Genomic DNA, 25,401 nt, shown 5'->3' with positions numbered 1-25,401 from the left:
ATGTTTTAGCTTCCGGATGGGTTCCTCCAATGATCTAGGCTCATCAAACTCAATCATGTCATTAAATGATACTCAAAACCCACAGATGAATTGTTGGATATTGGCCTTATCCTCCTTGAGGTAAGGAACATACCTCAATAACTCCAAGAATCTTCTAGTGTACTCCTCATCGGTCATAGATCTCATCTTCAACTCATAGAATTATTTTGCCATGTTGTCGTAGTATCTCTCTGATAGATACTTCTTCCTAAATAGTCTCTCAAAATCACTCCAAGTCATCTCCTCTTCATGAATACCTCTTAAATTCTATACATATTCCCACTAGATATCTTCTTTACCTTTAAGGTTGAATGTATCTATTCTAGACTTCATGTTTTTTGAGTAATTGTGCATTCTGAAGAATTTATTCATACCAAGAAACCATGCTTCTGCATCTTATGAATTGTTCATTTCCCCATCAAATGTAGGTGGCTTTTCTTTCTTGAACTCATCCTACAAATATCCCTTGACACTCCTCCTGTAAGGATGATAACAATGACAATCATAGTGCCTGTTAGAACCAAAACTAGAATAGAACCTGTGTCCATCACCTCTCTTATCCAGAGTGTCCAAGAACCTTCTATCTCTTATCGTTTAAAATCTATCCTACCTATACCCACCAAGAGACCTACTACCATATACCCCATTAGTTTTGACCTCCTACCCATAGGTGATATGAAGTGGTCCATGTCTCTACAATTCTGACAAACTCTGAAGGATTATTGCATTAACTTCTACTTATTTCTCATGTGTCTGAATGATTCTATAATTATCTGCCTTGGAACTCCTTATTTCTTCCTTTAAACTTCTCAATGTGTCTTCTAAGTCAGAAGAATGCCCAGCAACACATTGCTCATCTGATTCATAGGGAGAGCCTCATGAACTGTAGTATACCATATTGCTAGTCATCATTGATCTTCTCTTCTTGCAAGGTATATCATTTCAGCTAAAGAAATTCGTAAACAAACCAACATACCTCAATGTAGTTCAGGGGAGGATATCTCGTCTACAAGATCAACCAGATTAGCGCAATACATATATAAACATAATCATATCAACATTTAATCATCATTTCAACCACTATCTAGTCATCGATGCATGACGATACCAACCACGCACCATGACCTCATGCACGAAAACTACAACCATATCAATATATGCATAGCAATATATAAACACTAACATCTGTAACCAATGCAAAACCAACATATGCTCATGACGACCACATCTAACAATGACACCATCAACTTCCACATGGTCACACCATGACAACTATGACCACCACCATGCATATGAACCAAGCACATATACCACAAGCATAAGGAACACATACATGCAACCGACATGAATGCATGACCAACACACCGCCCATCGAGTCCAAGGGGTGAACCATGCTCTCATACCACTCTGTAACACCCCCCTCCCACATTTACCCAAGTTAACCAGTCCACAGTGGTAAACATGTGATGAGAGGCTAATATTATATGATTAAACTCCCCACGTATAGTTAAGGAATTGGAACCAACAAAACACAACCAATCTGACTTTCTACACATGTTACGGAACCTTCAGGAACTGACCAACCCTTCCAGGTAACCAACCCCAGAGGTAACTTAACATTTTACTGACCTAGAGCCTTAGTCACTCCCATGAAATGGGCATGTATGTGACTGTGACCCTCTAGTCGCTCCCACAACAAGGGCACCCTTAACAGAAATTTTGATTGGTGTTTTTCAACTTTAATGACCTATAGTTATTAGATGAGTTTATAGTACAGAATCAGATCATCGTGGTTTGATTTTTGACATTTTATTCAAGTATGGTAGTTTTTTTAAGTATTTTATGATACCTTTATCTAAGGGAAAGAATATTGGGTTATAGAGTACATGTAAAGTGCATCATACCGGTCTGCACAAATGCTTCTTATCCCATAACATTGTCCTCTAACAACTACACCATCACCTGGAAATTGCCCAAAAATTGGTAACGGATAGAAAATCAAATCAAAGGGCTCTTCTAGAAGACAATAATATTAGAAACAAATAGGCATACAAACTTATTAAATACGTAGAGTACTTTTGAACTGTTCTAGAGATGGGGTACTAATTTCCCAACCATTATTTTAACAAATAAATACAACTAGAACGTCCATAACCATTGCAAAGTTTAAGGTAGCATGAAAATCTTCCTGAGACAAAAAGGGAAAAATGCATCAGTTAGAAGCAATAGACGTTTCGAATTGAAATTAGCAACCATGCCAGTAAAAAAATGTGATCGTTGTGAGTTGAGTCTAAAAATCAGTTTAAACTAGTGTCAAAAAGGTTCCAGGTGGATCCTTGTGTTTTTCAATAATCTTACTAAAATATATGTATCAAGAATTTCTCTATGAAGAAAAATAACATTATCTAAGAGAGTGAGATTTTAAAAAATGAAGCCAAGGTTGAGAGTTTTTCCTTTAAAACCAAATGAACCTTAGATTAAGATTTTTTCATTAAAACCCTCTGAAAAATTAGTCTAACTTTCTAATTACTTACATGTTTGGAAAGGATTCAATATACCAAACTTTCCTTTGACCAAGCTTCTCTCAATGCCCTTTGCCTCAAAGGATAATGATGGAGAATTTTTTGATGACTTAAACTTTAGCTAACATAGTTGATCATACCTACATCAGACAATGAAATATTCATTCATGGGAAAGTACACTTAGTAATACGTGCAACATAAATGCAATTATTAGTAGGAAATAACTGTGGATAAGGTCAAGTTAGAAATCACCCTTTTTAGACAAAACCAGTGTTATTATAAAGTAGTTTCAACACTCAAAAAAATACAAAATAGTTTTCCATATACATGTGTCAACATATTAACTTTTACTTTTTGAGTAGTCACTCCATTATCCACTAAGAATATTTCCTTATGAAACATGTTTACCACCATCCATTCTCATAAAATAGCCATCACTGGGTCTTCCAGAATGTGATGGATCTGATAATATTTGATTACTTTGTTATTTGAAATGTGTTTACAATTGTATTATCACACCAAATGTCTTGGAGCTCAAGGAATCCAATAATTTTTAGTCAAAACAATCATATTTCACCTCCTCACTAGGTCGGCCCTGCCTTGATGAAGTCTGCCTTGTTTGGGGCAATTTTGACCTGTCGAACCAATATAAATAGAAGGATAATTCAACCTATTCGGCATCTATACATCCATAAGTTTGATCTACAATGAAGTAACAAGAAAAACAAGTGTGACGTCAAGGACAAGAAGGAAAAATCAAAGGAAGAATAAAAATCGAAGTTTTGGGCATCTCTCTCACACATGCAAATTTTCTACGGATTCTAGAAAAGTTGCAGGGGCCAAAATTTCTACAATGACTACAAGTCTAAAATTTTGAGTTGTAGGAGGCCGAAATTACAGTTGAATCAAATCTGAAGGGTGTTGACTCTTGTTGAATTTGGCATAGTTTATCTATTTGAAAAGAGGGTTGAATTGGTGTTTGGAGGAGGTATTTGTCTTGGTCAAAAGGTATTGGATTGTATCACTTTTACTTGGCTTTATTTGAGAAGAAAGGTTTGACTGGGTTTCCCCTTAGGAGAGGGGTTTTTCCGTGGCTAAGTGCCTACATCTTGTGTCTCTTGTTTTTCTGATCTTCATGTATTTTTGATTTGGTAATTGCTTGATGAACGACAACATAATAAATAAGTAGACGAAACCATCACATATCACAGGTAATTATAAAAAAAGAGGAATCAAAACCCTAATATCCACATACATTGATTTCTCAACATGGTATCAGAGTTAAGGTCAGTCATAAGGCAGCTGAAGATTACCATATCATTGAAGGACAAGAGGAAGTTTCCGAGGAAGCCGAGCTAGAAAAATACCTACTCTAAATCATTTTTTTGCAAATTATAGTGACCACAGTCACCTAAACATGAGATCGAAGTCCTATACATGAGATCAAAGACTTATGCATAAATTTAAGAGTTTTTGAGAGGTTCGAAGCACATAAATCTCAAGAGCCATCAAACAAAGAATCTGAGAACTATTTGAGGGCTTCGTCCAGAGCTAAATCAATAGGGAAATAAGACCACAATACCATACAATAGGACGAAGGTTCTAAGACATTGAAATAATTATGAGAAGCACAAATTAGGTAGTCTTCTTAGCATTGTAGAAATGGCCATAGTAGGTGAATGATTTTGGGCATTGTTACAAGAAGCCCTAAACCAACAGTCACAATGTGAAGGAGAACTCATAACTTAAATAGTAGTAAATTCTTATCCTAAGCATACTCAACAAACCACAGGTTGAAGGTACAAAGAAATTTCAAAGAGTCGAAATTGCAATTAGAGAAGTTCATAAGTCCAAGAAAATTGTACTGGTAGTTCAAAGTTTAAGTCACATTTTGAAGAAGGTTCGTGGATCTTGTGATGGATTGTTTGAAGGAATTGAAAGACCTTTGAACTCATTCAGCTCAGGAGTTTTAAGCTAGCAAAGAAGTGTCCCTAAAGAAAGAGAAGGATCATAGTTAGAGGACCTATTGAAGCATCTAGAACATACACTAACAAGAATTCAAAAAGAGCAGTAGTCAACCATCTTGACAAACATCTTATCTTGACACATTTTGAAGATAGGAAACCATGAAAATAATAACTTATCCCTGGGAAGAAAATAACGTCATCTAGAAAAAAATTCTCTGCAAGGAAGGATAAGTACCTTTGAAGGTAGAAAAAGGAATGTCCAAAAACTATCAGTTCAAAAAAACAAACTGAAATCAAAATTGTAATAGTAATCATTCATTTTCTAGCATTTAAATCAACAATTCAAAATAACAATCTACACGCCTTTGATTCTCCCTAATTTTCAAACATGTCATGACTATGTTGAATTAATGACTAATTTTGAATAAATTGGCAGGACATTTAGCTTTCTAAATGCATTTTTGAAGTCTAAGTTAAATTGCAATAGGGGCATCACAGGGAAGAGTTTATACAAAACTACTTTCAAATGAAAATATGCTCAAGATCAGCAATAGATAATTTAAGTATTGATTCTAAATAAGGTTCTCTACAACCAATCCTCAATTTGAATGAGATTCAACAACCATCATGAGGAGATTCAACTGTAAATTAATTTTCTATAAATGAAAATTCAATAATCCCAACATCACTGAACGTAGGCTGAGGGATGAGGTGCAGCGAAATACGCAAGGTAATGCACCACAGGGAGGAAAGTAGAGATTATATTGATAAAGAGAGAGAGGTCTTCTACAACATTCAACCAACAACATTCCTTCCTTTGGTAGGGGTCAAAGAGGGTCAATCACTTAAGTTCTCCTAGTAATTTTTTCGCACAACCTTGCAGTTAAAGGTTCTTTCTGCAACCAAGTACCAAAATGATGCTCTCTCCAACAGTTGTTTAATGGATTTCCTCATTATATATTTTATAGAGTTTGGGGCTTGGGAGGCCCCACCATCCTCCATGCAACCTTCTAAGGTGCTTCCTACCAAAAATCTTGAAAGAAAGGTAGCCCTGTGTGTGATTTGCTGATTTGGTTGTCTACACACTGCCATGTTGGTTCTGATGCTTGTCTAGTTTGGGTCACACTATTTTGGAAGAAAAACCAGTGACCTTGGTGGCAGTTGGTGGTAGGTGAAACTTTTTGAGGCTTCCCCAGTGTGGGCCATAGTGCTTTGGATGCAAAAACAATGATCTTGTTGGCAGTTGGTAGCAAGTGAAACTTAGGGTATTGACATTAAAGGGACTGAACCTACTAATTTTCCATTTTTCTAATTTCTAAGCTGCTACATAGGTTCTGCATCTTGACTAGAAGCAAAACCAGTAATTTTGGTGGCAACTAGTGGCAAGTGAAACTTAGCGCATTTACATTGAGGGGGATTAGTTCACTGGTTTTGGCCCTTTTTCAAAGGTCTAAGTTGTTGCATAGGTCCTGCATCTTCAATGTTCAAGTGATAAGGGACACGATGGTGTCCTTAATGTCATGTAATGGTTGAAACATTAAAAAGATGGTATAGGCTAGTTGGCTCGGTGTTAGGACTACACTATATTACTGAAGCAGGGATATGATATGTTTCCCACTCGCCCACATTATTGGAGGGTATATGAGCAAAGGAAGATAATTATTAGCAAAAGCGTGAATGATGGGAATGTGAATTTTTTCCTCCTGCTGTGGAACATTTCCTGATAAACCCTGTTAAAGTGCTTTATTTGGTTGGTTTTCTTCTCTATTTTGTAAGGGAACAAGTCTTCCCTTTCTTTTGTGATAGTTTTTTCACCATCAAGGCTTTTGTTTTGATATGTTAGGGTTAGTGGGAAATTTTTGGGACATTTTTAAAATAATTTTTTTGAATGTAAAAGATACACAACATCCTAGAAGCATTTCCAGGGTAGTTTCTGGTTTCTAGAAATGCGCTCCAAACCCATCAAAAACTAATTTCAGGGATGCATAGAATAGAAGAATAGTAAATTGAAAAGTGTTCCGTTTTGCATCAAATATTTGGAATTAGAACTTAGATTGGTACAATGTTGAGCTATATAGGTGGAGATTTATAAGTGGCAAGGACACATCAAATGTTTAACTTCCTAATCAAGGTAATAACTCTACTGTAAATAAATGAAGAAAAATACATGTACACACATTTGTGTTTTTGACATGTGAACGTTTAAGAAAAATATACATTGTTGTTGATTGGTTCATATAAACTCGTAATTTTGAGTATAATGACTTAAAATGAGAAACATTGGTACTATTTTAGAGAAACTTGTTGATTAATGATTTGGGAATAAATACCCTTGAGTGTTCTTTGCGCAAAGAATTTATATTTGAGTGGGTGTATCCTATGCACTGTTTCAGTCATTCTGGGTCTGAATCTGGTTGCAGTAGGTGATATGCGGAGGCACAAGGTGCCATAATGAGCATTCTTTATGTTCTGCCTTTCATGGTAAACCTTTCTTTCCAGGTAATTGGGGCTTAAAATCACAGAATGTAGGCTGAGGGATGAGGTGCAGCAAAATACCCAAGGTAATGCACCACAGGTGCCGGAGATAGAGATTTTCCTTAGCACGTCAGGGAAGAGACCTGTAGATGTTGCTTGTCACAACCTAATGAAATCTTGTAATAAGAGGTGCATTCACTTTAATGTCTTAGACAATACTAGCTAGGTAAATGTAATAACTACTTAGAATAAATCCCATTGTAATAACTACCTAGAAGTAATCCCATTGTAATAACTACCTAGAAGTAGTCCCATTGATTCCCTTTATGCATGAACATAGTTAAAGAATATTACAATGATGTTTTTGGTTTTAAATTTGAAATAAAATATGCAATAATATGACAAGTGGACTTTTAAAGCCTCCTTGCCAATTGGCTTTCTGGAACATGTGCTGCTCTGAAACATGTTCATTACATGAAAATCCTTGGAAGGTTGGGGGAAAGCCATGGACATGACCAAAATTCCTCTTTAATTGTGGATGTTGGTGCGATTTATTAGCATAAACCAAGTCCATGAAATCAACATTGAATTTCTTTGATGTTGAGACAGGAAAGCCCAGGCACTAAGGATAGTAGTCTCATATATGTGCACCTTCTCTAAACTGAACGAAAGAAAGGAAAGATCTGAGGAGGCGAAAGCTTAAAGAACAATGTATAGAACTAAAGATAGGCTAAAATCCAACGGATAACACATCGGACCATGCAAAAGTGTTGACACATATGCCAGACATGTGTTTACAAATGCCAGAGCTGTTTACAGTTTTACAAAGGAATATACTATATTATGGAAAGTGCTTTCTTAACATAAAATGTTTCACAATTAATTCTAAGTCGATGGTAGCATTAGTTCATTTGAAGCTAAAATTGTCTCAATTATTTATATTTATCCTAATTTTTGCCTTGGTATGAGTCCAAAAAATAAGATTTCACTAGTTGGTCAAAGAAAAAGGGTTGACAGTATATGAAGATTTCACTGGTTGCAAACCCTTCTCAGGCTAATCTGAGGTCAGTTACACATTGTTCCAAGGTCTAATACATGAAAGTTTGAGGACTGTTGACTAAGGATTCAATTGGATATTCTTTGGCACTATTCACTTAAGCATTGTGGCTATTTGAGCCTCGGCCGTAAGGGCTATTCTTTGGTTTATTTGAGACACAAGACCAGTCTCTGTCTGAGATTATTTTAGCCCTAGAATAGGAGGGTATTCAAATCACCTGACCATGATTTGTTCTGTGGCTGTACTCATCTACATTCTTCATTGGAGTATTTTCCTCTATTTGAATGGCTAATTATTGACCTCTATGGAATTTTTCTAAGGCTTCTCGAACTTCTTCCTCAGGCCCATCTCGGTCCTTCTATGATAGATCAATGTGACATAAATGTGGGCTTTTGATCTCATAATACTCTTACATCCTTGAGACAAAGCATCACTTGAACCAAGACCAGAGTAACACTCTCTCAAGTGTCATTTCAAGGCTTGATCAAGTATTATTTCATTGCCATGTTTTAGGACTGTTCTGAAGCGTTTCTGAAATATTGTTCGCACAAGATTATTCTGAAAGAATATTGGTGATACAAGACCTCTGATGGACTTAGACATGGAAGTCAATGAATTATTTCAAATCTTGGCAAAGCCACCCAACTTCGCCTAGCTAAGGAAAAGGCTTCGCAAGAAGATAATAACGAGGAACAATAGCTAAACATTGGCACACCTTCAATGGGTTTAGACTCATCCAACTTCCATATCAATTATGATCCCTATCTGCACAAAGAGCAATGTGTCCAAGGGACTGATCAGATTCTTCTATCTAAAATGCCAGATATCCTCCAATGAGAGAGCCTGAATCTAAATTATGTGAGAGCTTACAATCAAAACAACTAAGCAGAACTACCCCATGTTCATCATCACATTTGTCAGGCCTTGATGAGTTGGGAACTGTGTATCCTATTGACTCTGACAGGCCCTAACAGAGAGAGTTCTTAGTTTTGGCATCAGACTGGATACCCCCAACAAACGTGGGAAATAATGTTGTCACACATATTTCCACTGAATTCATTGGATGCTGGGAGGAATCATAAAAAATATGGTTTTATTGATGATGATATTTGTTAATTTTAGGTAACAATGATATGTTCTAAGCTTTAGAGAAATTTTACTTCAATTTATTTATAAGCCCAATATCAATATCCAGATTAGCAATCACATCAACATGAAAGTAAAATGTAGATAGAACATAAACATGAACAGTAGAATACAAGCCAAGGCAAGAGGGCACAAGTTGTGGCACCAGCCAGGGACAAACCCCAATGTGGGGAAACCCTTGAGCGATTCTTCTTATATTCTTCAATAGTTTAGCAAAGAGAGAGAAATAGAGTACAATGATTTAAAGTCAATATTGACTTGCCAAATAGGAGATTTGACATCAAGTTATTAACCATGAAGATGAATCAATGAAATTGCAATTCTGGCACCAAGGGCAGGAGATTTCTATACTGCAATTCTTAATACTAGTTAGGGCATAAACACATAGATATGTTAGCCCTAAAACTGCTCTAGCAGCCACCTAGAGGACTGCAACTTTCGTTCCACAAGACCCTCCTTCGTTCACTGCTCTATATGGCACCATGTTTCATCTTGTTATGGACAGCAGTCCCAACAAAGACTCCTCTACAGGCCTGCGGCGAAGACTGCACATGATGAATAGGGCTACGACATCTTTACACAGGAAAGACAGTCATCAAAAATCCATGCACAGGTATCCAGATTCTCCTCAAAACATTTGGCCTCCATTTCTACTCAAATCGAATCCAAGACAGAGATAATTATCACCTTAAATCATACCTAGATTTTCCTTTAGGCTTGCGGCCTGTAACAAAGATACACCTCACCAAATAGCACAGAAAACTGTCCAACAAGAATTCCTCTGACTGTGGCTCTATTCAACCGGAAATTTGTACCCAAAATCAAGAGGTACGCTACCGAGATAGACCTCCTATCCTCCATGCATGATGCCACAGACCTGCGACTCTTTCTCCCAAGAAAAACGAACCCTAAACAAAGATGGGTCTCATCATAAACTCGACCCTCGCCACTTGCATCCTACCTCAGATGTCGTCCTATTTCAGAGGAGAGGATGAGCACTTGGATGATTCAAATGAGAGAGAAATCGCCTCTATATATACCAATCGGTGGCGGTTCAAGAGACGTGACTATTGGATTAGGTGAGACGACATATAGAAGAGGCCAACCTTGATAATTTGTCAATAATTTAAATAAATTCATAACTTCGTTTGTACATGTTGGAATCGGATGATTTTTAGATCAATCCTACACTTCTCGGAGAGAGGAATCCAAGAAAAATATCAATTGTCATAAATAAGATGACCCATGTGGAGTTTGGCCCTAGTTTCCAATTTTAACACTCCCTCTCAACTAGGGAGAAATCCATCTGCTAATCCATCTACCAATCTATATTACCTCTGTCATCAATGCACTGTTGTTCTCCTCTGCTGAGCTATGAAGAAGAAGAAGTGATCGAGAATGTATCATACCATTCTCTACTGACCCGAAGTCAATCCCATTGAAAGGAGAGTGTGTCATACCACTCTTGCAGACCCGAAGTCAGTTTTAATCAAAAGAGATACCACTCTTACTAACCCAAAGTCAGTTCCAATTGATCCCAGATCAATATCGGTTATCCTAGCATAGGGAGTATGGTAGTACATGATGCGTCCATCTGTAGTACTATGGTCCCTATCCTCATTTCCCTACTCATTGGCAAAATGAGAGGTACTTCCAAAGAGTCACAGACTACATGGGTAGGATGTCTCGGTAGGAGAAGGATGAACCACTCATCTTGCCTACATGTCGCCAAGGGATATCGCAGGGGAAGGCTGAGCCACTCACCTTGTACACCACAAACCACTAGGGGAAGGTCGAACCACTCACCCTATGGTTCCTCATCGCTCCAATAAGTACCCCAATCCCCCCGGAGCTCCCAAAGCTCAATGTCCATCTCATACAAAACCCTCATAAGAGGGTCTTTCCATGACTCCAAGTCGTTTTCGGAAGGCCAAAAAGTTGACCATCCCTAGGGGATTTATCTGAATATCGACGACCTGCTCATCAATTCCAATGTGATGAAGCCTTATTTCTCCTCGTTGTACCATATCCCGGATAAAGTGGTACCTGATATCTATATGCTTGGAGCGATCATGAAACACGAGATTCTCTGATAATCATATCCCACTCTGTTTCTAGCACATGTCCAAATAGCTCACTGAAGAGCTTCCTCAACTAGACAGCCTCACAGGAGGCCATACTAACAGTTATGTATTCAGCCTCAGTGGTGCTCAAGGCAACTGATTTCTATTTCCTGCTCATCCAGAATATCGAAGTAGAACCCAAAAAAAACATCATCCATAAGTGCTCTTGCGATCCACCACACTGCCAGCCCAATCAACATCAAAATAACCATGTAGCCTCACATCTCTAGCAGTGTATCTTAGTCCATGAGTGATTGTGCCCCGGAGATATCTCAGAAGATTCTTGGCACTAATCCAAGGTATTTGATGAGGCTCAGCTATATATTGGCTCAATGTGTTAACTGCAAAATATATGTTCAGACGAGAGTTCTCTAAGAACATCAGTGCTCCTATGAGTTGACGATACTCAGAAGTATTTCTCAATTCAGGTCCAGCAACACTACCACATAACTTCTTAAAGTTAAGTTCCATCGGAGTAGTCACAGGCTTGCAGTTCACCATCCCAAATCTTTCCAATATCTTCACAACATATTTTTCTTGAGAGAGGAAAATTTCACCTGGCGTTTGCCAGACCTTCAACCCTAGGAAATAGTGCATCAGTCCTAGGTCCTTCATCTCAAATTCAGAAACCAACTCCCTCTTACATGAGAGGATCTCAATAAACATCATGGATCTCTTTAAAAATTGGAAATTTATGCTTTTTCAGAGTATATCCATCAAGCCATATGTACCCTGCTATTCATCCTTCGGTCTATACATCAAAATTAACCAATCATGTTGCCTCTTAAGCAACAAGGATATCATTTTTAGAGCCATCGGATATAGTATTATAATCAGCTGTCATGAATCAACACCCTCTGACATGGTTATCTTTCTTGAAATAATATATGGCTCCCTCTGAGGCCATACGTCAGATGGTCATTTAGATTTGAGCAATGAACTTGCTAAATGATTTCTGCCATGTGCATGAAACTTCTCAATAACGATGATTTTCTCATCCAACCATTTGTATCCATATGAGTCCCAGTGTTGCGGGGGAGCGCCCCCCCCCCCTTCGAACCCGCTCCCGAAGCGCGCTCCGGGCGGGAGCGGCTCGGGAGCGCGCTCCCAAAATCGCTCTCGGACGGGAGCGATTTTCGGGCGCGCGCTCCCGTAAAAAAATTTACGCTCCCTGGTCTGTTAGGGAGCGACTCAGGGAGCGATCGCTCCTGCGCTCCCGGAGCGATTTTTAATGCCCGGGAGCGATCGGGGAGCGATCGCTCCCTGATCGCTCCCGGGCATTAAAAATCGCTCCGGGAGCGAATCGAGCCGGGCCGGGAGCGGTTCGGCGGAAAAAAAATCCGCCGGACCCGAAAAAAATAAAAAAAAATTAGAAATTTTTTTTTGTTTTATAAGGCCAATGGGCCAAAAAACATTCATTATAACTTCATTGAGCAAGTGTTGAGGAGCGAGGAGCAACTGCCAAGGAGCGAGGAGCAAGCCTGCAGAGGTAAGTAACTTAGTAATCTAGTTAGTTTAGCTGGTTAGGTTGTTAATTTAGTTGATTTAATTTAGTTGTTTGAGTTTAACTGTTTAAAAATCATGTATTTAAATTAAATTAATAAATTAAATTAATTAATCCCAATAAATTAAATTAATTTGCAGATTCAAGACTCAAAACCCTACAAACATCAAACACCATGGACCTGGCGATATTTATTGGCATTTTCCTCTTCCTGGTCCCTTTTATGGTTATTATGGTGGTGGAGAGTAGGAAACGGAGGGGGCCCCAAACTGAAGAGGGGGATGAAGAAGTCGGAGAAAGTCAAATGGGTGAAAACCCCAGCGAGGAGGAGGTGGAGGAGGGTGAACATGACCCTCAAAAAACTAAACAAGACCAAACTCCATTGTGGAAATATGTTCACAAGGCTGAAACAGGGAGAGGGGGTGGAACCACTAAATTTCATTGCCCCCATTGCAACACTGATTACACAGGTTCATACACCCGTGCTAGAAGACACCTCTGCGGGAAAAGGCCATGGGATGGAGAGAAACAAATAGGAATCAAAACTTGTGCAGCGGTGTCAACAGCAGATAGAGCCAAATACATAAAGGAAGAGGAGGACGCCCAATACAGAACAAAAAGATCAAGGGGTTTCTTTGAACCAAGCTCACAATCACAAAGAACTCCTTCAGCATCCTCCCAAGGCAGTGGATATGGACATGGAGGCACATGGTCATCATCTTTAAGGCGTAGAACCATATCATATTTCCTTGATGAGGGGTGTAGGAATGATGTGGATTCAAAAGTTTACAGGTTCCTCTATGCATGTGGGATACCATTCAATGTTCTACGCTCACCTTATTGGCACGAAATGGTTTCTGCCATAAATGATGCCCCTAAAGGATACAAGAGCCCTGGGTATGACAAGGCAAGAACTGTTGGCCTTGATCATGAAAAAGCAAAAATATCACATTCTTTGAAAAAAATGACAAGTTCTTGGACTGACAATGGGGTGTCCATTGTATCTGATGGATGGACAAATGTAAAAGGCAAGCCATTGATAAGTGTTCTTGCTGTGTCTGTTAGTGGTCCCATCTTTCTAGCTGCACATGATTACTCAGACAAGTTCAAGACCGCTATCAACATTGCAGAAGCATTACTTGAAACAATTGAGCATATTGGCCCATACAATGTCATCCAAGTCATCACTGATAATGCTCCTAATTGTAAGGCAACGGGAGCAATTATTGAGGATAAATACCCGAACATATTTTGGTCTGGATGTTTGGTTCACACATTGAACCTTCTGTTGCATGATATTGTCAAAAACAAAAATGAACAATACCAATGGATTGGTGATTTGTACAAGAAAGGAAAACAAATGATAAAATTTATTACAAATCATAGCAATACCCATGGCCTTTTCCACAGTCACTCGAGATTGGAGTTGCTGAAGATTGCGAGGACTACCTGAAGATTACCTCACCTTTAGGCGCCTTTTGAAGGTAAGAGAGGCATTAGCTAGCATGGTATCAAGTCCACATTGGCAGGTGTTAAAGGAAAGGGCTACAAATGTAGCTGACATGGCAGGTTTTGAAACGGTGGAGGAGGCCGCTCTTGATGGGCAGTTTTGGACAACTATGAGGCAGGTATTGGATTTCACCAAGCCAATTTATCACATGATTCGGTTTGCAGATACAGACAAACCAGTGATTGGCGAGGTGTATGAGCAAATGGATACCATGTTGGGGGAAATAAAAGACATTGTTCATAATAGAGATCCCAACTTGTACAAACTGATTCATGATTGTGTGTGTGAACGGTGGAATAGGCTTAACCTTCCACTACATTGCTTGGCGTATATCCTTACGCCAAAATACTACTCTACATCTTGGTTGGGCCAACCTGCAGCAGGGGGTGGGGTTAGGACCAAACCCCATTTAGATCAAGAGGTAACTAAAGGATATCTGGAAGCATTAGAAAAGTTGGTGCCTGACAGGGAGGAATGTGCAGCTGTGCGCCTTGAAATAGGCAGATACTTCAGTGGCACTGGTTTGTATGGTAACTTCCATGCAATGGACGACAAAGATAAATTTGATTCTCTCACATGGTGGGAAACATATGGCGGCCACGGACTTTTTCCAAAATTGGCAAAAAAAGTTCTTTCACAAGTTGTAAATTCTTCTTCTGCAGAGAGGTGTTGGAGCACCTACAGTTATATACATAATGTGAAAAGAAACAGACTCAACGAAAACCGAGCAGAAAGCTTGGTTTATGTGCACTACAACTTGAGGTTGTTGAGTCATTACTGTGATCGGGCTAATAAGGATCCCACATATAAAATTTGGGACAATCACCCAAATGACGACAATTTGGAGGATGGCATTGTACATATTGAAGAACTAGAAGAGGAACTTGTAAGGGATGAAAATGAAGCAGCTGCAGCAGCCATGCCACCTCCACCTCCACCATCCAGTAGCAGTGCTCGAGGCCCGAGTCTTGTTCCATTGCTGTCGCCACCTCCATTGACACCCTCGCGTGGAGGTTCTAGTTCTGGTCGTCGGTCTGTGCGGGAGACTCCTAGAAGACCACCACGACCTGCTTATACTCCTGGAGACTCTCGTGGCAAGGGCCACATGTAGATTTACAGTTTACTTGTCTTTTTTAGTTTCTATTAGACTTTAGTTTTCATAACTGTTGAGTTTTGAGTCCTTGACTCTTGACTCTTGACTCTTTCATATCATTATGATATTTTTTGTAAACATTATATCACTGTGACAATGAAAATTTGAAGTTTGAAGTTGGGCCTTGGCAATTATAACTCATTGGTAATGATTGTGAATTATGAATATGATGCTTTGTGAAAGACTAAAGTTGTTTCATTTCATCTCATTATTCATGTTTCATTTTATAAATTTTTAACATTTCATATCATGTTAACAGTTAGAAGTTAGGACTTAGAAATATCTTCGATATTACTTCTTGTAATGGTTAAACTTGGCTTACAAGTACAACTTTGGTGATCAATGATGATAAATGTTATTGAATTTTCAATTCTGAAAGCTTGAAGTTGAAACTTTAATATTGAATTTGATGAATCATGATTTATAAGACTCAATATGTTGCAGTTGTAATATGTATTTTACTAACTTGTGGACATGGTTGATGACGATTATAATTTCTAGATGATTGATGTGATATGGTTCAATGATCAATTTATGTTTTTTTATGTTTTTTATGTCTATTTCATCATTCTACATGTTTTTGTTGACATATATGTATCAAAAATTAAAAAATATAAAAATATATATATATTTTTAAAAAATCGCTCCCGGATTCGCTCCCAAACCGGGAGCTTCTGAAAATGGTCGCTCCCGCTCCCGTTTTCGCTCCCGCTCCCGCTCCCAAGTAACATCGCATATGACCATGATAAGTGACTTTTCTCTAACTTCTGAATTTCATCATCTTCCTTTGAATTGAGGAAGTATAACATCAACTAATGCAAAAGGAATAAACAGTGCTGCTATATCAAGGATATCCAGTTTCAAACCATCTGTTGAAATGAGCGATATGTCGAAGCCATTCCTAACTGGGATATTCCTTTATGTTGAATTCCTCCCAAAACTTGTCACACAGTTACTTTTGTACTCCATCAAAAATCGATTGTGCAAGAAGTCAAGGACAAAGAAATAGATCTATCCTTAAATTCATCAGTCTATCTCCAACTTACACATCTTGTTCACAACTTCGATTGTGAACAAGATCCATTTCCAATGCTTCTGTCATTGATGAGCTTCCATGCTTGATGTTGAATATGATTGTTGTAAGTGGATAGAAGGCCGAACTGAAATAAAGTAACTACTCTATTCAACACACAACTTTGACACTGACTCACGCTAATACCACAGTGATGAAGCCGAATAAATAAGTCATGATAAAGGTTGACTTTAAATGATCCTTCTTACACCTGATCTTTGATCTAATTTAATTACTGAAATATCATCAGAAAGGTACAGAGTACAAGATTTCATGGATTAAGCTATCCAAGATGCGAATCAGTCTTGTTCCCAACTTCGTTACTACTGCATAACACAGTCATACCCATCATCACTAGATCGGAACTGTAAATATATAGATTTGGCAAGTTTTCAAACTGATCTACTCGTAATTACATAGGGGAGATGTAAATCCAAGTGCAGTGAGACTATATGCAATGCAACCTAACAGTGATGACACTCTCAACAAGGTTTCTGAGTTGCCATACCATTGTAATAACTGCTTCAGTGAGATGTTGATGTGCTGAGGTATTGTGATACAGATATCAATACTACATATCGATATTACTATGATGCCACTGTCATCAGATTTTAGGGATAATTTCAAGTGCAGGGATGACAAAACATAGCATCAAAACCATTATTACAATTATAGATCCTCATGGCAGTCTGGTCCATAGTTTAAATCTATCATTTTAAATGGGAATGAGCTCAACAAATTTCTTCGATACCATTAGAATATCCATTGCAATTTTGTTGATCCATAAGACCAATAATACCCACAAAGTATTGTTTCTTCATTCAAAAATTTGAACACTCAATGAGGGGAATTAGAAAGATGGAACCTGATAAGTAAAGTCTTAGAGTCTGCCCCGAAATTGATATACATAAACAACATTTCATAACGGTGCTTGTCAAGCCACGTAAATTTTGTTCCTGACATAGTACATAGTCCCAACAGAGAAGCTACAGCAGCATTGGAGTGTACAAGAATGATCTTTGTACATCTTAGTATGACTTTTAGAGCCTGTGGTTATGTACAGGAGTAGAATATGGCCTCTAAGAAATTAGATTCATGCCCAACATAAAATTGTTCTGCCTGTAGTAGTGCTTTTCCCCCACATGCACAAGCCATCTACTGATACACAGCTCATGAAGAAAGGAAAACTCGCTATGCTCATAGCCTTGACTAGTTATTCGAGGTGCCCCTCCAAAGAGCAAATCGAACCAAAGGCACTGAAAATTTCAGAATTATTAGAATCATGTGAAAAACATCTTTTGTGCTAACTTTCTCCAATGATATGCCTAATGATATATTTATCCAAAACAAGTACTGTAAATTCACACAGGCTAATCCCAATCTCGAAAGTTGACCTTCTGCCACAAACAAATTCGTAGAAATAAGGAGAATAGTCCTACTGTTACATGCAAAATATAGCTGGAGGTTTTGACCAAAATTTGATTTGATGAGAGAGTAGGTCATGGAGACTTACCAACGAGCTTGTCAGTGATTGCATTCCTTCTAGCTTGGGCTTGTCCTCAACCTAGCTTTGATACCATGTTGATTTTAGGTAAAAATGGTATGTTCTATGCTTTAGAGAAATTTTACTTCAATTTCTTTATAAGTCCAATATCAATATCCAAATTAGCAATCATATCAACATGATAGTAAAATGCATATAGAACATAAACATGAACAATAGAAGACAAGCCAAGACAAGAGGACAAAAGATGTAGGACCAGCCAAGGACAAACCTCAATGTGGGGAAACCCTTGATCAATCCTTCTTATATTCTTCTTATATTCTTAAATAGTTCAACAAAGAGAGAGAGATAGAGCACAATGATTTAAAGTCACTACTTTCCAAATAGGAGATCTAGCATCAAAGTTCTTAACCATGAATATGACTCAATGAAATTATAATTTTGGCACCAAGGGTTGGAGATTTCTATACTGCAATTTTGAATACTGGTTAGGCATAAACACATAAATATGTCAGCCCTAAAACTGCTCCAACAGTCACCTAGAGGACAACGACTTTCCTTCCACAAGACCCTGCTTCCTTCGCTACTCTATATGGCACCCTGTTTTAGCTTGTTATGGAGAGGAGTCCCAACAAAAACTCCTCTATAGGCCTGCGACCAAGACTGCACACCATGAATAGGGCTATGCCATATTTACAAAGGAAAGACAATCCTAAAAACTCCATGCACAGGTATCCAAATTCTCCTCAGAACATTCGGCCTCCCTTTCTACTCAAATCGGACACAAAACAGAGATAATTATCACCTTAAATCGTAGCCAAATTTTCCTTTAGGCTTGTTTCCTATAACAAAGATACACCTCACCAAATAGCACAAAAACCCATCCAACAAGCATTCCTCTGACTGCGGCTATATTCAATAGGAAATCTGTACCCAAAATCTAGAGGTACGCTTCCCAGAAAGACCTCCTATCCTCCATGCATGATGCCATCGACTTGTGGCTCTTTCTCCCAAGAAAACAAAACCCTAAAAAAAGATGGGTCTCATCATAAAATCGAGCCTTTCCACTTGCGTCCTGCCTCAGATGCTGTCCCATTTCAGAGGAGAGGATGAGAAATTGGATGCTTCAAATGAGGGAGAAAGCACCTCTATATATACCAATCGGTGGGGGTTCAAGAGACGTGACTATTGGATTAGGTGAGCCCACATATAGAAGAGGCCGCCTTTGGTAATTTGTCCATAATTTAAATAAATTCATAACTTCGTTTGTACATGTCAAAATCGGATGATCTTTAGATCAATCCCACACCTCTCAGAGAGAGGAATGCAAGGAGAATATCAACTGTCATAAATAAGATGACCCATGCGGAGTTTAGCCCTAGTTTCCAATTTTAACAATATTCTTATGGTAAATACCAATTTAAGTGAAAGCAATGTCAAGGAATCTATTTTAGGATGGGGTTTCCAGGTTTTAGTTGCAAGGGAGCTGGTAGACCTCACTCAAATAGACAACAATGATGAAGATGTTGAAATCACCCTTAACTAGTTTGGGCACACTTCTAAACCAGACAGTGTGAATGCTGATGCTCATAGAAACCCTCTTGTCTGGGGTAAACCATCAAACAAAAACTCTAAGGAAAGGTTCATGGAAGATACCATAGAAGAACTCTAACCTTTCAGATTGGAATTCTCAAAAAATGTGCACAAATGTTGATGAAAGATGACTAGTTGGGTTGTAATTATAGGGATCATACAGAACTGCATTGGGAGGAAAATTTATTGAAAGGAAACAGAATAGAGGGAATTCTTACCAGTATTCAGAATTTAGTGTTGAGCAGAAACCACAAGTCATGGAGGAGTGGATGGGTCAAAGTTTTGAATAGAATCCACAAGGCAGGGAGGAGTGGATGTGTGGGAGTATTGAGCACAATCCACAAATCAAGGAGGAGTGGAACAATGGGAGTTTTGAACAAAAACCACAAATCAAGGAGTGGAGAGGTCAAAGTTTTCCTTTTACCTAGAAATCTGGTTCAGTAAATCTTGATGAGGAAGTGATTGAGAAACCTAACCTGAATGATATTACACACTAGAATAGTGATTACTACAATATAGGAAGGCACTTGCATTCTATTATAGGTTGTGCAAGATCCTTAAATGCAGCTGGTCCACATGTGCCATCCTAGCCAAAGGATGATGAAGCAGTGACATTTAGAGAAGTATCACAGTACCAAGATCTGACATCAGTAGAAGCTACTCCTAATGATGGTCTTTTGTTAGTACCTTTTCTAAAGTACCAGAAGATTTCATTGGATTGGATAGTTATACAAGGGCCAACCAACATACATTGTACTGGTGGTATTCTTGCATATGATCACGGAATTGGGAAGACTGTCTCAGTGTGCTTTAATTTTGAAGGAGAGGCCTCCTAACAGATCTCTTCAGGAAGATTCAAATCAAGTAAAGTTCGACACATCTGCTGTAAATCTAAATGAGGATGATGTATTATCAACATGTTTACAAAGAAAGACATAAAATAATGGTGCAAATGATATTTCTTTGGAGGAATACATTAAGTGGAAAGAAAACACATTTTCTATGAAGAAAGGCTTACCATCTGCCAGTACTTTGGTTGTGTGTCCAACAAGTGTTGTTAAGAAATGGGCACAGGAAACCCGTGACAAGGTTAACACAAAAGCCAATTCGATATACAAGTTTAAATACTTTGAATGTGGAACGAAAACACATTTTCTATGAAGAAAGGCTGACCATCTGCCAGTACTTTGGTTGTGTGTCCAAAAAGTGTTCTTAAGTAATGGGCATAGGAAACCTGTGACAAGGTTACCAAAAAAGCCAATGTGGTATACAAGTTTAAATACTTTGAAATTTTAACAATTAAAATCATAGAAATGAGATTAGAAAAATACCTTTCAAAGCATATCCATACACCTTGTAGTTCTCAAAGGTTGCAATTTTATCTCCATATGCGACATGTTTCTGCTCCGAATTGGAGCGAAAACCTCCAAATCCAAATCAGAAGAAGAATACCTCAATTAAAGCTTGAAAAGGAGCGAACACAGATCTGATATAATAAATACACCTTAAAAATCTAGTTGAATTGATAGGGCAGTGAAGAATTGAATATCATATAGGGGTATGGAATCTGCTGCGAAATCATAATGATTATGAGCAGAGAAAGAGCACCGAACTCAGTCCCAAACACAAGGGAGAATATGGGCAGGAAAATAAATTTTAATAGGTCCATTTAGATTTTAGAGTAGCTGCAAAAGTAGATTTGAATATTATAGAGGGGTATGGAATCTGCTGCGAAATCATAATGATTATGAGCAGAGAGAAAGAGCACCGAACTGAGTCCCAAACACAAGGGAGAATAGGGGCGGGAAAATAAATTTTAATAGGTCCATTTAGATTTTAGAGTAGCTGCCAAAGTATATTTTAATAATAGGTAGTAAAATATTATAAAGCAATTGCTATGGTCTCTTAGGTTTTCATTAAGTTTTATTTTTATTTGAACCAAAGGAGGTCATCTCACATAGAAGTTATATCTAATGATGTTCAGTATAAGTAATAATGTTAGTTTAATTAGGGAATCAATAAATCCTATATGAGGCCTCTCTAATATACGTAAGTATGTTAATATAAGGAGGGAAAATGGACATGAGTTTTACACATAAGGGAAATATCTATAAATCTTTAAGGAGATGAAAAATATGCTTAAATCTGTATATAATTTTATCAATAAACTAAAATAGCTATAGGTAGCCCATTATTTTTTAGGAAGTTCACTTAGAGCTTAAAAATACCTTATTAGAAGCTATCGATAACATAGAAGGCCTTCACATGTGTTGTTAAGAGAGACATGGGATACATTTTGATCAAAGGAAATAAGGGGTACGATACGATCAATGTATAGCACCTACTCAAATCACCAAGAATATATCCAAACCATCAAGATGACAAGCTTATTTGAGCAAAATTATGAAATACCATGGAACAACTCAAATTAAAAGTTATAGCCAAAGCATCAAGAGTTAGACCATAGTGTTTAAGTGAACACAATAAAAATAGTACACATTGGACATAATATCATATACACATGGATCATACATATCCAGCTTAATGTGGTAGCTAAAGGAACCTATTCCTACACCTAATGTCCTAGATGGCTAAGGAAAGGTTTGATCAAACCAATGATACATCCATGAATTACATATAGATTCGTATACCTTAGATGGAAAATGATCAATGTGACAGGAATCGTAGGGGTTGAGATGAAAATATTTTAATTTTAGTTAACAATGGTATGTTCTAAGCTTAGCACAATTATTTCAATGTTCCTTAAGAAACCCAATAGAAATTTCAATTTATATTTCCAGTAGAAATCACATTAACCATTAATCACATTGACAGTAAAACTAGATAGAACATAAAAAAATATGCAGAAGACAAGCCAAGACAAGACAGCACCAGATTTGGTGGATGTCAAGGAAAAACCCCAATGTTGGGAAAACCCTTTGATCGATTATTCTTATTATTATATCAAAAGTTCAGAAAAGAGAGAGAGAGAGAGAGTACAAAATTAAAATTGACTTTCCCAATTCAAAGTTAAAAGAACCCTGTCAATTTATGCAGTCAAACTTCAGCCCTAACCAAAAAGTCAATGTTGGTCAAATCAACAATAATTCATCCTCAAAATAGCTCGGTCTTCCCCAATCAAACTAGACCTAATCAGGAGGTCAAAGTCAACCTAAAATAGCTCGGTCAAACTCGGTGAAAGGAGAGAGAAAAACTGTGATAATTTTTTGCGGTCAAACTGCAGTCAACACTAGTCAAACCTCCCATATTCCCTCGATTTTTGTGCCCAAAAATGCGGCCTAAAGAGATGGAAAATATTATCCAAAAATCGTAGTCAAAGCTAGTCAATAACTCCTTCGTCAATGTTGGTCAAACTTGGTCTACTGCTTGAAATTTCGGTCCTGCAATTCAGCCTAGAAAAGTCGTCCTTCTTGCCACACGTGTGAGAGAGAAAAGTTGCCCAATAGTTGTACGAACCAATGAGAGAATAAGAGAGAAGAATGTGTGACTGATGATGATTCCAAATGAGGTGTGAGGTTACTTGTATTTATACAATTCACTGTGGGTGAAGAGTCACATCTATTAGGCTTCTTGGGCCTACATGTTGATGTAGCCGACCTGAGCAATTTGTACATTTGTTGGCAAAAATTCAAAATCGCACTTCTTCTTGTCTAAATGAGATGATCTTTATAAAAAACATTGTCCTCTCGAAAAGAGGAATTTAATGGAATCATCATCTCCATCAAATGAGCTATCCCAAGGTGGAATTTGGCCTTACTTGCCAATTTTAACACAATCAAAATTTTGAAATATCCTCTAAAAGCCCAAATAGAAAATGGGGTAATAGATGCCATGACATCCAACTTGTGATCTATGGTGGGAAATGCTCAAAGTATCTAGGAAGAAAGATGTCTCATTGGGGCCGAGGTCAAGAAGAGGTATGATACCTCACTAATTTGGTAGTTGAAGAAGTTTGAATCTTGGTTTGTCAATTTTTCCCTAAGTAGACAAGGCAACATGGAAGGAGGTGACCCCCTTGGAAGAGTTTTATAGGGGAAGGCCACATAAGGCCTTATATAAAGATCTAAATCAAAGGACCTCCCTCATAAGAAGTTTTAGACATGTATTTAAAGAATGTAGATAACGACCCATCCAAATGTTGATAAAGACAATAGAACATCCCTTGAATATCATAATACATGGGTCGAAATACACATGAGATGATCCTTTAATTCTATCTCGTGTATATGGAAAAGCTAGCAAATGTTATTAAGAATAGGAAGGGTATTATGATTAGTTTCAACTCGAAGCGCATGTAAACCCACTTTGAACACACCAAGAGGATCTAAAGGGCAACATCTGGCACTCTTGTGCGTATGTGGTTAAATAAAAAGGCCCCCTTTCATTTGCATGAAGTGTTCCTCGTACAAATCCATGTTAGAGTCGAGGCCCTCAAAAGATGAAGTCTAAGTACATTGAATGTATTGTCTATAAATAACCTCTCTAACAGCCTGACACAAACATACAATGATGTCATTTACATTAGAGGTGTAAATTACTTGAATTGTGTTACAACTTTAATCACTCCCCACAAAAATGTGTCATGCTTCCTTTTGATGATGCTTCAACCCTATTGGAGAATAAACTCACAATGTAAAAGGAATTTAAGCATGATGTAACTTTAATAGTGCCCCACATTCACCCCCTGCCTCACCACTCATGTCTAATTTAAGGTTATTCCAAGCATTGATGTGGATAATATCATTTATTTTCTCTTATGTATATTATTCTACATTGACACAATTGAGTTTAGCGGTTAAGGACTTCAGATTTTGGGGATTTAGGTGTTAGTGGTTAAGGGGTTAGCAGTTAAGGTGTTTATGTGGTGAAGGGTTAGGGGTTAAGGGTCACAAGTTAAGAGGATAAGGATTTATGGCTTAGGAGTTAGCTCATGGATTATATGTTAGGGGTTAGTGTCTTAAGATTTAATGATTCAAGGGGTTTATGGGTTATGAGTTGTGAGTGTAGGGATTAAGGGATTATGGATTGGGGGTTAAGGGGATAGGTAATTTAGTGGTTATGGGTTAAGGGCTTATGGTTTGTGATAATTAGACTCCTAATCCCCTTATCACCACTATTGGGGGTTCCCCTATCAATTGCGCTCGCTACCTTCCCTTTAGGTTCCCTAGACCCTATGAAATTAAGTCCTAAGCCCCCTTCTCATTCTCTAATGCTAAGATTATAGATCTTAGTAAACCATGCTTTTACCTTTGACTTATACCATCCATCCTACCCTTGTGTCCCCTTTCCTCATTCAATACACCATAACAAACTCCCCCACAACCTTTTTGGTCATGCCATTCAACTTTTTTTAATGCTATGAACCCCCAAATTTGGTCCCAATGCCCCTACAACTACACCCTTGGGCCCCTAGGCTAATGGATTAAACACATTAGGGGTTATGGGTTGTCATAAGGGGGACCCTAATCCCCTTATCACAACTAGAAATAGGCTCATGAACACCATCAATATCTACTAGAGGTGCTGCGACGGAAGCAATAATGAATACAAAAGTTGTGGTCAATAGGACAGGGATCATCAAGATGTTAAACCATCCAATGTAAATATGGTTTTCAATGCTAGTGATCTAGTCACATAAAAGACCCCATAAGTTTGTGCTTTGTGCCACCCATAAGATTCAATAAGTAATCCAAAGTGAGGATTCGTTGTTGAGG

This window comes from Pinus tabuliformis, chromosome 1_2 (assembly GCF_031772625.1).
Source record: "Pinus tabuliformis cultivar Carrire ecotype Pingquan chromosome 1_2, CPIR1, whole genome shotgun sequence".
In the NCBI taxonomy this organism is placed as follows: domain Eukaryota; kingdom Viridiplantae; phylum Streptophyta; class Pinopsida; order Pinales; family Pinaceae; genus Pinus; species Pinus tabuliformis.
The sequence above is the reverse complement of the archived record's forward strand: the minus strand, read 5'-3'. Positions refer to the sequence as shown.